The following is a 10,582-nucleotide window of genomic DNA, read 5'->3' as shown; positions in this document are numbered from 1 at the left end:
AAATCCTTATCTCTAATTTGTCAGTTCTACAGCTTCGTGGAGTACACTTTCTGTGACTAACCCACAGGTGGCGTCCGCGAGCCACCTGTTCCCCTCAAGGCAGTTCTCCCCCGCTTTCCCTCTGTGGTGAGTGGGGGAGTAAGTCTTGTGGGGTCCAGTTGGTGTACCAAGCTTGCGTGTGTAGTTGGTGTTGCCCGCCCTGTATAAGGGGCATGTGTCTGGGCAGTCAGGGAGGGGGGCGGCTCTAATAACCAAATCTCCCTGGTGTTCCTGGAGTTTTAAAGCTGCGGCAATAGTCTAATCCTTCAGTTCAGTCCTGCCACAGTTTGTCTCTGCCACTGACCCACAAGTCCTTGGTATTGGCGTGTGGCCCCTGAGACTTGTGAATGGGTCCCTCTTCCAGGCCTTGCACCCCCTGGTCCTCTGTTGAGGGATGACTGTGCTATGTCACAGGTGAGTGCCGTCCCCCCAGGGTGGTTCTGGACTGCCAGTCTGTGTAGGGAGGCTCCCAGTCTGCTGAAATGATGTCTGAATGGGGCTTGTTAATTCCCACTGCTCCACCTTCCCAACTCTGGGACAACCAGCTGAGGGTGCAGGGAAGGCTAATGTCCGTGCCCAATTTTGTGGTGTATGCATGTTATTTGAAGCATTTCCATCACACTGGGTTGTCTGGGGCACCTCTGGGCTATGGGGCCAGTGACGGGCAGGAGTGTTTCCTGTCCACCAGGATGATGGCTGTGAGAGGATACCCCCCTTTTCCTGGGAAGTTGTGGTGTTTAGTGAATTTTCTCAGCCACTGGATTATTGCCTTTTGTCTCAGAGCTCTCAGTTCTGCTCTTGTCTTGACCTGCCCAAATTGCAAGTCTTTGAGGCTTTCTGTATTGGGCTTCTTAGAGTAATTGTTTTAGAAAATGAAAAAAAAGATAAAAAAAGAAAAAAAAAGGGCCCTCCTGGCAGATCTAATGCGTTATTGAAATGCTAAGAGACAAAGCAATTAGGGATATTAAGGAAAGATCCAGGGGGCAGAGAGATCAGTTTTTCTTTGGGTTTTGCAAATGAGCCTGCGGGGCCTGAGCTCTGCCCTTCCGCTTTCTATGTTCACCAGAACTCCAAAAAGCATCCGCTTTTATTTTTGAGTTTGTCTTGCTGTTTTTTTGCTATGCCTGTCTCCTCTCTGCTGGGTTGGCTGCTCTCAGATTCTCTGGTGTCTGGTCTCAGTCTATCTATGATTGGAGTTTGGATCAGTAGAATGAGTTTCCGATAAGAGCTGCCACTGCAGTTCTCCCTTCTCCTTCCTGATGCTGACAGCCCCTCCTCCCACGGGACTGAGCCTGGCAGGGAGGGGTGCAGGTCCCCTGGCCACAAAAACATACAGATTTCGCTGATCTCAGCAGTTCCACATTTTCATGAGTGTTGTATGAAGTATGACCAAAGTCAGATTGCTCTGCGGTGTCCAGTCCACGCAGTTCCTGGCTTTCTACCTACTTCCCTGGAGGAGTAACTAAAACATACACCTCACCAATTCACCATCTTACCCCACCTCCCTCCTGTGCTGTTTTAAATTTTGCTGCAGCACTGGTTGTACTTGCTGGGGGGTGGAGGGGCACCTCTTCCTCTGCTTTCCAAACCTCATCCTTTTTCTCCTCTTCATCATCAGATGAAGAATGTATGGGATCTCAAGCTTTTGCATCCCAGCCTGGATTAGTTAGTATTCTACAGACTCAAACTCAGGGTAATTTTCTACCATGGACTCAAGCATATCTACAGCTAATATTTGTTATTGATCATCCACATGATGCAAGCACTCAGTTAAGGCATCCTTCATGTCTGCTTGAGTGTGTGAGCCATGTGGCCTTCTCTAATTTTAATTCTTCCTCTAGATGGCAGGCTGTTGTTTTTGTCACCTGTTCTGTCTTGATGGCCACATGTAAGGCTCCTAAATGGGGCCAGGCTATGGCCTCTGCTACTTGGCATTCTCTTTTCCTTTTGCTAAGATTTGGTTGTCCTGCTATCTATTGCAAAACAGTTAGCAACCCACCAGAGTTTTCAGGGCATCCCTACATTCTTGGGGCAGATCCCATTCATCCAGGAGGACAGCTACCCCTCCCCACAAGGAACATATAGACCAATTTGGGATTTCCCACATGGATTCTGCCCTCCCTGGACCCATGCCTGCAGCCACTGGCAGTGTCTCGGTCTCCCAGCTGGCTCACCAATTGTTCAGGCTCAGGTCCAGTTCTTGCAGAACATGGAAAGGGGCCAAAGCAAGACTGAAAAACATAAGCAAGCATGGGTTTATTGGGACTTATGAACAGAAGTTTTCCAGTGATGGCCAGCAGGACACTTAGTACTCCACAAAAGGAACAGAAATACACAAGGCAATATATGATTTCAGAACAAAGACATTCCATATGGTATGAGGACATCCAGTCTCTAGCACAATCATAAAGGGGCCTAAGACCGGATGTTTTACTGAGATTAGAGTTTAAGACTAAGATACAATCAGTGCTGTTTTTTACATCTGTAATTATGTCCTGCCCCCTCTGGGGAGACTGTTGACTTTCTTGATCTTTGTCCTTGGTTAAAGTAGGCCTGTTACAGGCTTTTAGTAGGGGGCTTAAGCACTGGGCCACCACAAATGGTAAATTAAAAACATTCCCAGATAAAGTAAAACTAAGAGAATTTTTGTCAGTATATATGCTTTAAAATAATTTCTAAAGGAGGCTATTCAGAGAGGAAGAAAATGATACTAGAAGGAAACTTGGAACATCAGGAATGAAGGAAGAACAAAAGAAATGGTAGATATCTGGGTAAATATAGAATACTATTTTCCTCTTGAATTCTTTAAAATTAAGGTTGATGTCTTAAAGCAAAAATTATAAAAAAATTCTGAAGAGGTTTTCAATGTATGCTTATATAATATGTAAGACAATTATACAGGGGGAAGAGGAAAGAAACTTATAAAGTGGTACAATTTCAACATTCTAAATACAGTGGCAAACTATTGATCCTAAATAAACTGAAAAGTTAAGTATTATATTTTAATCCCTAGAGCAGGGTAATCAAACTAGAGGCTACAATCCAAAACAGGCTGTTGCTTTCTAAATTGTGGTAAATCACATACAACATAAAACTTACCATTTAACCATTGTAAAACATACAATTTAGTGGCATCTAGTATATCAATGATATTGTGCAGCCTTCACCAATATCTAGTTCCAGAATATTTTCATCACACCAAAAGAGAACCCTATATGCTTTAAGCAGTCATTCCCCCATTTCCTCCTCCCCCAAGCCTTAATCTACTTTCTTTCTTTATGGATTTGCCCATTCTGGATATTTCATATAAATGGAATCACAGAATATGTAGCCTTTTGTGTCTGGCTTCTTTCACTTAGCATATTTTCAATGTTCATCCATGTTGCAAAATGTATCAGTACTTCATTTTTTATTAGAGAAGTTATGAGTTTACAAAACAATCATGCATAAAACACAGGATTCCCATACACCACTCCCCCACAAACACCTTGCTTTGTAATCAATGTCACTGAATTATATAGGCAAATGTGGTTACAAGAGGAAAGCTTAGGATGTAAATATTACTTCATTCATTTTTTATGGTTGAATAAAATCCCATTGTATGGTGTTTTAGTTTTCTGGGATGCTCAAGCAAATACCATGCAATGGTTCAGCATGGAGAGTGGGAATTTACTTGCTTACAGTGTTGAGGCTAAAAGAAAGTCCAGTTCAAAGCATCATCAAGGTGATGCTTTCTTCCTGAAAACTGGTGTTCTGGGGCAGGCTGCTGACAAAGCTTGGGCCTTAGTTTGTCACATGGCAAGTCACAGTGCAGCAACTCCTGGTCTCTCCCTTCTCTTCTGGGTTCCATTGATGTTTAGATTCTGGTTGCATCCTCTGTGGCTTTCCCTCACTCTTAATTTCATTCTGATTTATAAAGGACTCTGGTAATATGGCTAGACCATACTTTAATGGAAATACTGTATCAAAAGGTCACAATACTAGGAATGGACTTGATTCAAGAACATGCTTTTCTGGGGTATTTACAGCTTCAAACCACTATATATAGATAGATATGGATATAGATATAGATTAGACATAGATTAGATATAGATATATAGATATAGATATAGACATAGACATAGAAATAGACATAGATATAGATACATTTGTTTATCCATTTAACAATTGATGGACTTTGGGATTGTTTCCACTTTTGACTACTTTTCACAGAAAAATAGATAACATTTGTGCACAAGATTTTGTTTAAAACCTGTTTTCAATTCTTTTGGGTAAATAACTATGTGTTATTTTACACAGCAACCATGTCATTTTACATTCCCACTAGCAAAGTATATGGTTCCAATTTCTCCAAAGCCTTACCAAAACTTATTTTCATTTTTTTATTATATCCATCTTAGTACATGTGAAATGGAATCTCATTGTGGTTTTGATGGAAATTTAATTTTCATTTCCCTAATGATAATGATATCAAACACTTTTCATGTGTTTTTGCCAGCCATTTAAATATTTACTTGGGAAAAATGTGTGTTAAACTCATTCAACAATGGTTTAATTGGGTTATTTGTCCTCTTGTTGAGCTGTCAGAATTTTTATATATTCTGGATACTAGGCCTGTATCATATATATGATTTTCAAATATTTTCTTCCATTTTGGGTGTCATGTTTTCACTTTCTTGATTGTGTCCATTGATGCACATAAGTTTTTAATTTTGATGAAGTCAAATGTATTGCATTCAAATCTGAAGATCACTTGAGAGAGTGTTATCATCTTATCCATAGTAAGTTTTCCAGTTCATGAACACAAGATTTCTTATTATTTATTTACATTTCCTTTAATTTTTTATGCAATTTTTTGTAGTTTTTAGTGTATAAGTCTTACACCTCTTTGGTTAAATTTGTTATTAAATATTTTATTCCTTATGATTCTATTTTAATTGGGATTGCTTTCTTAACCCAGTGCTGAAAATTGGAGTGAAAAGGCAAAGAAGATTGCTAGAGTGGAGCTGAGATGATCACAGTTGTCAGGGAGGAAAATCAGTAATAAAAATAAAGAACCCAGCCAAGGCCCCAGAAAGAGAAATTGGGGAGAATTCTTTTCTGGTAGGGGAATCAGTTGCACATACTGGGGAAATCTTGAAACTTACTGCACATGCACAAAGCAAGATATAGGCTTGGAGAGACCTGAGAAGAACCAAAATGTTAACCATGGGCTGTAGTATAAGTTCAGTATAACTTGGGATAAGCATTGAAGAAGAATCTCAACACAGAGCCAATCTACACTAAAACATTTGGTTATAGGGAGAATCTGACTTTCAGAGTTAGCACATCAAAATAATCAAATGCCCAGATATCAACAAAAGATCATAAGACCTACAAAGAAAGAGAAAGAGATGGCATATTCAATGGAACAAAATAAAGCAACAGAGGAAACACAGAATTGGAACTAATCAAATACATGAATTCAACTCCCCTAAATATGTTCAATGAATGAGCTATAGGAAAACATGAACATAGAGCTAAAGGAAACAAAAGAAGAAGATTCAAGAACAAAATGAGGAATTAGAAAATGTAAAAAGGAAAAAGGCAGAAGTTTGGAGGATGAAAAAAAATGGAGATTAAAAATACACCAGTAGAGTTGGGAAGGGGGACTTCCAGGAAGATTGTGGGATAAGGAGAGGCAGAACTCACTTTTCCACCAAAAATATCTAAAGAATAAGCAGAAACTGTCCAAAGCAGTGGTTCTGGGTCTTGGGAGGCCAGGGAAGGACAATTGGAACATGCAAGGAAAAGCTGGAAGAAGAAATAGAGAAACTATGATGGAGAAATTGCAGTGAGTGCACTAGACCACAGCTCCTCCACCCCCAATGCTGGCAACTTCAGGTTTGCCTAGTTCTGGCCCTGCTGGTGGCTGTGGACAGGGAGAGAGTGGGAGGCCCTCCCATCAGGAAAACTGGGGAATGTGGCAGAGACCTGATCCAACTGTTGGCTGGTGAAATTGAACCCCTGGGTCCCACAGCCTTGAACCTTTCCATGTAGGAGCCTGGGGCACATGCAGTTCCATTATTTCCATACACAGAGGAACTGCAGTAAGTGACTGAACTCCAGTACAGCTTCTGGCACCCATCTTCCACCCCTGAGGCTGGCAGCTTCAGGTTGGCCTGGTTCTAGCCTGGCTGGCTGCTGTGGTTTGGGAGAGACAGGGATGCCCTCTCCTCAGGAAAAAGAGGGACTTGGCACAGTACTGATTCAACTGTTGGCGAATGAAGGTAACCCTCTAGGTTCTGCAACCTTGAGCCTTTCCATGCAGGAGACTGGGGAACCTGCAGTACTATTGTTTCAACACACACAGTAACTGTGGTGAGTGATTAAACTCCATCATGGCTCCTGATGTCCATCGTCCACCCCCTAGATAGGCAAATTTGTGTCAGCATGGTTCTATTCAGCTTGTTGCTGTAGACTGGGAGAGATAGGGAGGCACTCCCCCTGGGAAAAGAGGGAGCTGCAGCACAGTTCTGATGCAACTATTGATCAGTGAAATTAGCCCATGGCATTCCACAGCCTTAACCCTTTCTGGACAGGTGCCTACAGTACTGTGTACCATTATTTCCACCCACCTCAGAAAAAGAGGGGAAAGAGGTCTAAAAAATAGTTCACCATTGTAGAACAATGGGGAATAAGTTGCTGAAGAGCACCATCTGCTGGTAAGGCAGGAAAAGTGCAGTCCTGGGAAGCTGCTTTCTTGACACTCTCTCCAGGTCAATTTGGAACTGGTCTGTACCCCCTGCATGGGACCCTGACCCTATTTTGGCTGGAAAATACAAATGAACCAAGTGCCAAAGAAGACCTTTATCATGAACCCAATAAACAACAAAATCATGGAAAACAAAAGGAAAACAATTTTCTAAATAAGCTTCTCAAGATAATCAGATGCCCAGATACCAAAAAAAATTACAAGATACACTAAGAAATAAGAAAATATGGCCAAGCAAAATGATCAAGTAAAAAAGTTGGAGAAGATACATAATTTGGAACAACTAATCAAAGATGTTAAACAAATCTCCTAAATAATTTCAATGAGATGGCTAAAGAGATAAAGGATATAAAGAGGACAATAGGAGAGCATAAAGAATAATTTTTAAGAAAACACAGAAAAATAACAGATCTTACAGAAATGAAAGACATTTTAGATTAAATTAAAAATACACTAGAGGTATGTTTTAGTTACTCCTCCAGGAAAGTAGGTAAAAAGCCAGGAACTGCGTGGACTGGACACCACAGAGCAATCTGTCTTTGGGCATACTTCATACAACACTCATGAAAACGTGGAACTGCTGAGATCAGCGAAATCTGTAAGTTTTTGCGGCCAGGGGACCCGCGCCCCTCCCTGCCAGGCTCAGTCCCGGGGGAGGAGGGGCTGTCAGCTCCAGGAAGGAGAAGGGAGAATTGCAGTGGCTGCTCTTATCGGAAACTCATTCTACTGATTCAAACTCCAACCATAGATAGACTGAGACCAGACACCAGAGACTCTGAGAGCAGCCAGCCCAGCAGAGAGGAGACAGGCATAGAAAAAAAACAACACGAAAAACTCCAAAATAAAAGCAGAGGATTTTTGGAGTTCTGGTGAACACAGAAAGGGGAAGGGCGGAGATCAGGCCTTGAGGCGCATATGCAAATCCCGAAGCAAAGCTGATCTCTCTGCCCTGTGCACCTTTCCTTAATGGCCCTGGTTGCTTTGTCTATTAGCATTTCAATAACCCATTAGATCTCTGAGGAGGGCCTTTTTTTTTTTTTTTTTAAATCCTTTTTGCTTTTTCTAAAACAATTACTCTAAGAAGCTCAATACAGAAAGCCTCAAAGAATTGATATTTGGGCACATCAAGTCAAGAGCAGAACTAAGAGAGCTCTGAGACAAAAGGCAATAATACAGTGGCTGAGAAAATTCACTAAACAACACAACTTCCCAAGAAAAGGGGGGTGTGCGCTCACAGCCACCATCCTGGTGGACAGGAAACACTCCTGCCCATCGCCAGCCCCATAGCCCAGAGCTGCCCCAGACAACCCAGTGTGACGGAAGTGCTTCAAATAACAGGCACACACCACAAAACTGGGTGTGGACATTAGCCTTCCCTGCAACCTCAGCTGAATATCCCAGAGCTGGGAAGGGGGAGCAGTGTGAATTAACAGAGCCCCATTCAGCCATCATTTGAGCAGACTGGGAGCCTCCCAACACAGCCCAGCAGCCCAGAACTGCCCTGGGGGGACGGCACTCACCTGTGACATAGCACAGTCACCCCTCAACAGAGGACCCGGGGTGCACAGCCTGGAAGAGGGGCCCACTTGCAAGTCTCAGGAGCCATACGCCAATACCAAAGACTTGTGGGTCAGTGGCAGAGACAAACTGTGGCAGGACTGAACTGAAGGATTAGACTATTGCAGCAGCTTTAAAACTCTAGGATCATCAGGGAGATTTGATTGTTAGGGCCACCCCCCCTCCCCGACTGCCCAGAAACACGCCCCACATACAGGGCAGGCAACACCAACTACACACACAAGCTTGGTACACCAATTGGGCCCCACAAGACTCACTCCCCCACTCACCAAAAAGGCTAAGCAGGGGAGATCTAGCTTGTGGAGAACAGGTGGCTCGTGGACGCCACCTGCTGGTTAGTTAGAGAAAGTGTACTCCACGAAGCTGTAGATCTGATAAATTAGAGATAAGGACTTCAACTGGTCTACAAACCCTAAAAGAACCCTATCAAGTTCAGCAAATGCCACGAGGCCAAAAACAACAGAAAATTATAAAGCATATGAAAAAACCAGACGATATGGATAACCCAAGCCCAAGCACCCAAATCAAAAGACCAGAAGAGACACAGCAAATAGAGCAGCTACTCAAAGAACTAAAGATGAACAATGAGACCATAGTACGGGATATGAAGGAAATCAAGAAGACCCTAGAAGAGCATAAAGAAGACATTGCAAGACTAAATAAAAAAATGGATGATCTTATGGAAATTAAAGAAACTGTTGACCAAATTAAAAAGATTCTGGACACTCATAGTACAAGACTAGAGGAAGTTGAACAACGAACCAGTGACCTGGAAGATGACAGAATGGAAAATGAAAGCATAAAAGAAAGAATGGGGAAAAAAATTGAAAAACTCGAAATGGACCTCAGGGATATGATAGATAATATGAAACGTCCGAATATAAGACTCATTGGTGTCCCAGAAGGGGAAGAAAAGGGTAAAGGTCTAGGAAGAGTATTCAAAGAAATTGTTGGGGAAAACTTCCCAAATCTTCTAAACAACATAAATACACAAATCATAAATGCTCAGCGAACTCCAAATAGAATAAATCCAAAGAAACCCACTCCGAGACATATACTGATCACACTGTCAAACATAGAAGAGAAGGAGCAAGTTCTGAAAGCAGCAAGAGAAAAGCAATTCACCACATACAAAGGAAACAGCATAAGACTAAGTAGTGACTACTCAGCAGCCACCATGGAGGCGAGAAGGCAGTGGCACGATATATTTAAAATTCTGAGTGAGAGGAATTTCCAGCCAAGAATACTTTATCCAGCAAAGCTCTCCTTCAAATTTGAGGGAGAGCTTAAATTTTTCACAGACAAACAAATGCTGAGAGAATTTGCTAACAAGAGACCTGCCCTACTGGAGATACTAAAGGGAGCCCTACAGACAGAGAAACAAAGACAGGACAGAGAGACTTGGAGAAAGGTTCAGTACTAAAGAGATTCGGTATGGGTACAATAAAGGATATTAATAGAGAGAGGGAAAAATATGGCAAACATAATCCAAAGGATAAGATGGCCGATTCAAGAAATGCCTTCACAGTTTTAACGTTGAATGTAAATGGATTAAACTCCCCAATTAAAAGATATAGATTCGCAGAATGGATCAAAAAAAATGAACCATCAATATGTTGCATACAAGAGACTCATCTTAGACACAGGGACACAAAGAAACTGAAAGTGAAAGGATGGAAAAAAATATTTCATGCAAGCTACAGCCAAAAGAAAGCAGGTGTAGCAATATTAATCTCAGATAAAATAGACTTCAAATGCAGGGATGTTTTGAGAGACAAAGAAGGCCACTACATACTAATAAAAGGGGCAATTCAGCAAGAAGAAATAACAATCGTAAATGTCTATGCACCCAATCAAGGTGCCACAAAATACATGAGAGAAACATTGGCAAAACTAAAGGAAGCAATTGATGTTTCCACAATAATTGTGGGAGACTTCAACACATCACTCTCTCCTATAGATAGATCAACCAGACAGAAGACCAATAAGGAAATTGAAAACCTAAACAATCTGATAAATGAATTAGATTTAACAGACATCTACAGGACATTACATCCCAAATCACCAGGATACACATACTTTTCTAGTGCTCACGGAACTTTCTCCAGAATAGATCATATGCTGGGACATAAAACAAGCCTCAATAAATTTAAAAAGATTGAAATTATTCAAAGCACATTCTCTGACCACAATGGAATACAATTAGAAGTC

The sequence above is a fragment of the Choloepus didactylus genome, chromosome X (assembly GCF_015220235.1).
Source record: "Choloepus didactylus isolate mChoDid1 chromosome X, mChoDid1.pri, whole genome shotgun sequence".
In the NCBI taxonomy this organism is placed as follows: domain Eukaryota; kingdom Metazoa; phylum Chordata; class Mammalia; order Pilosa; family Megalonychidae; genus Choloepus; species Choloepus didactylus.
Note: the sequence above shows the minus strand (reverse complement) of the source record.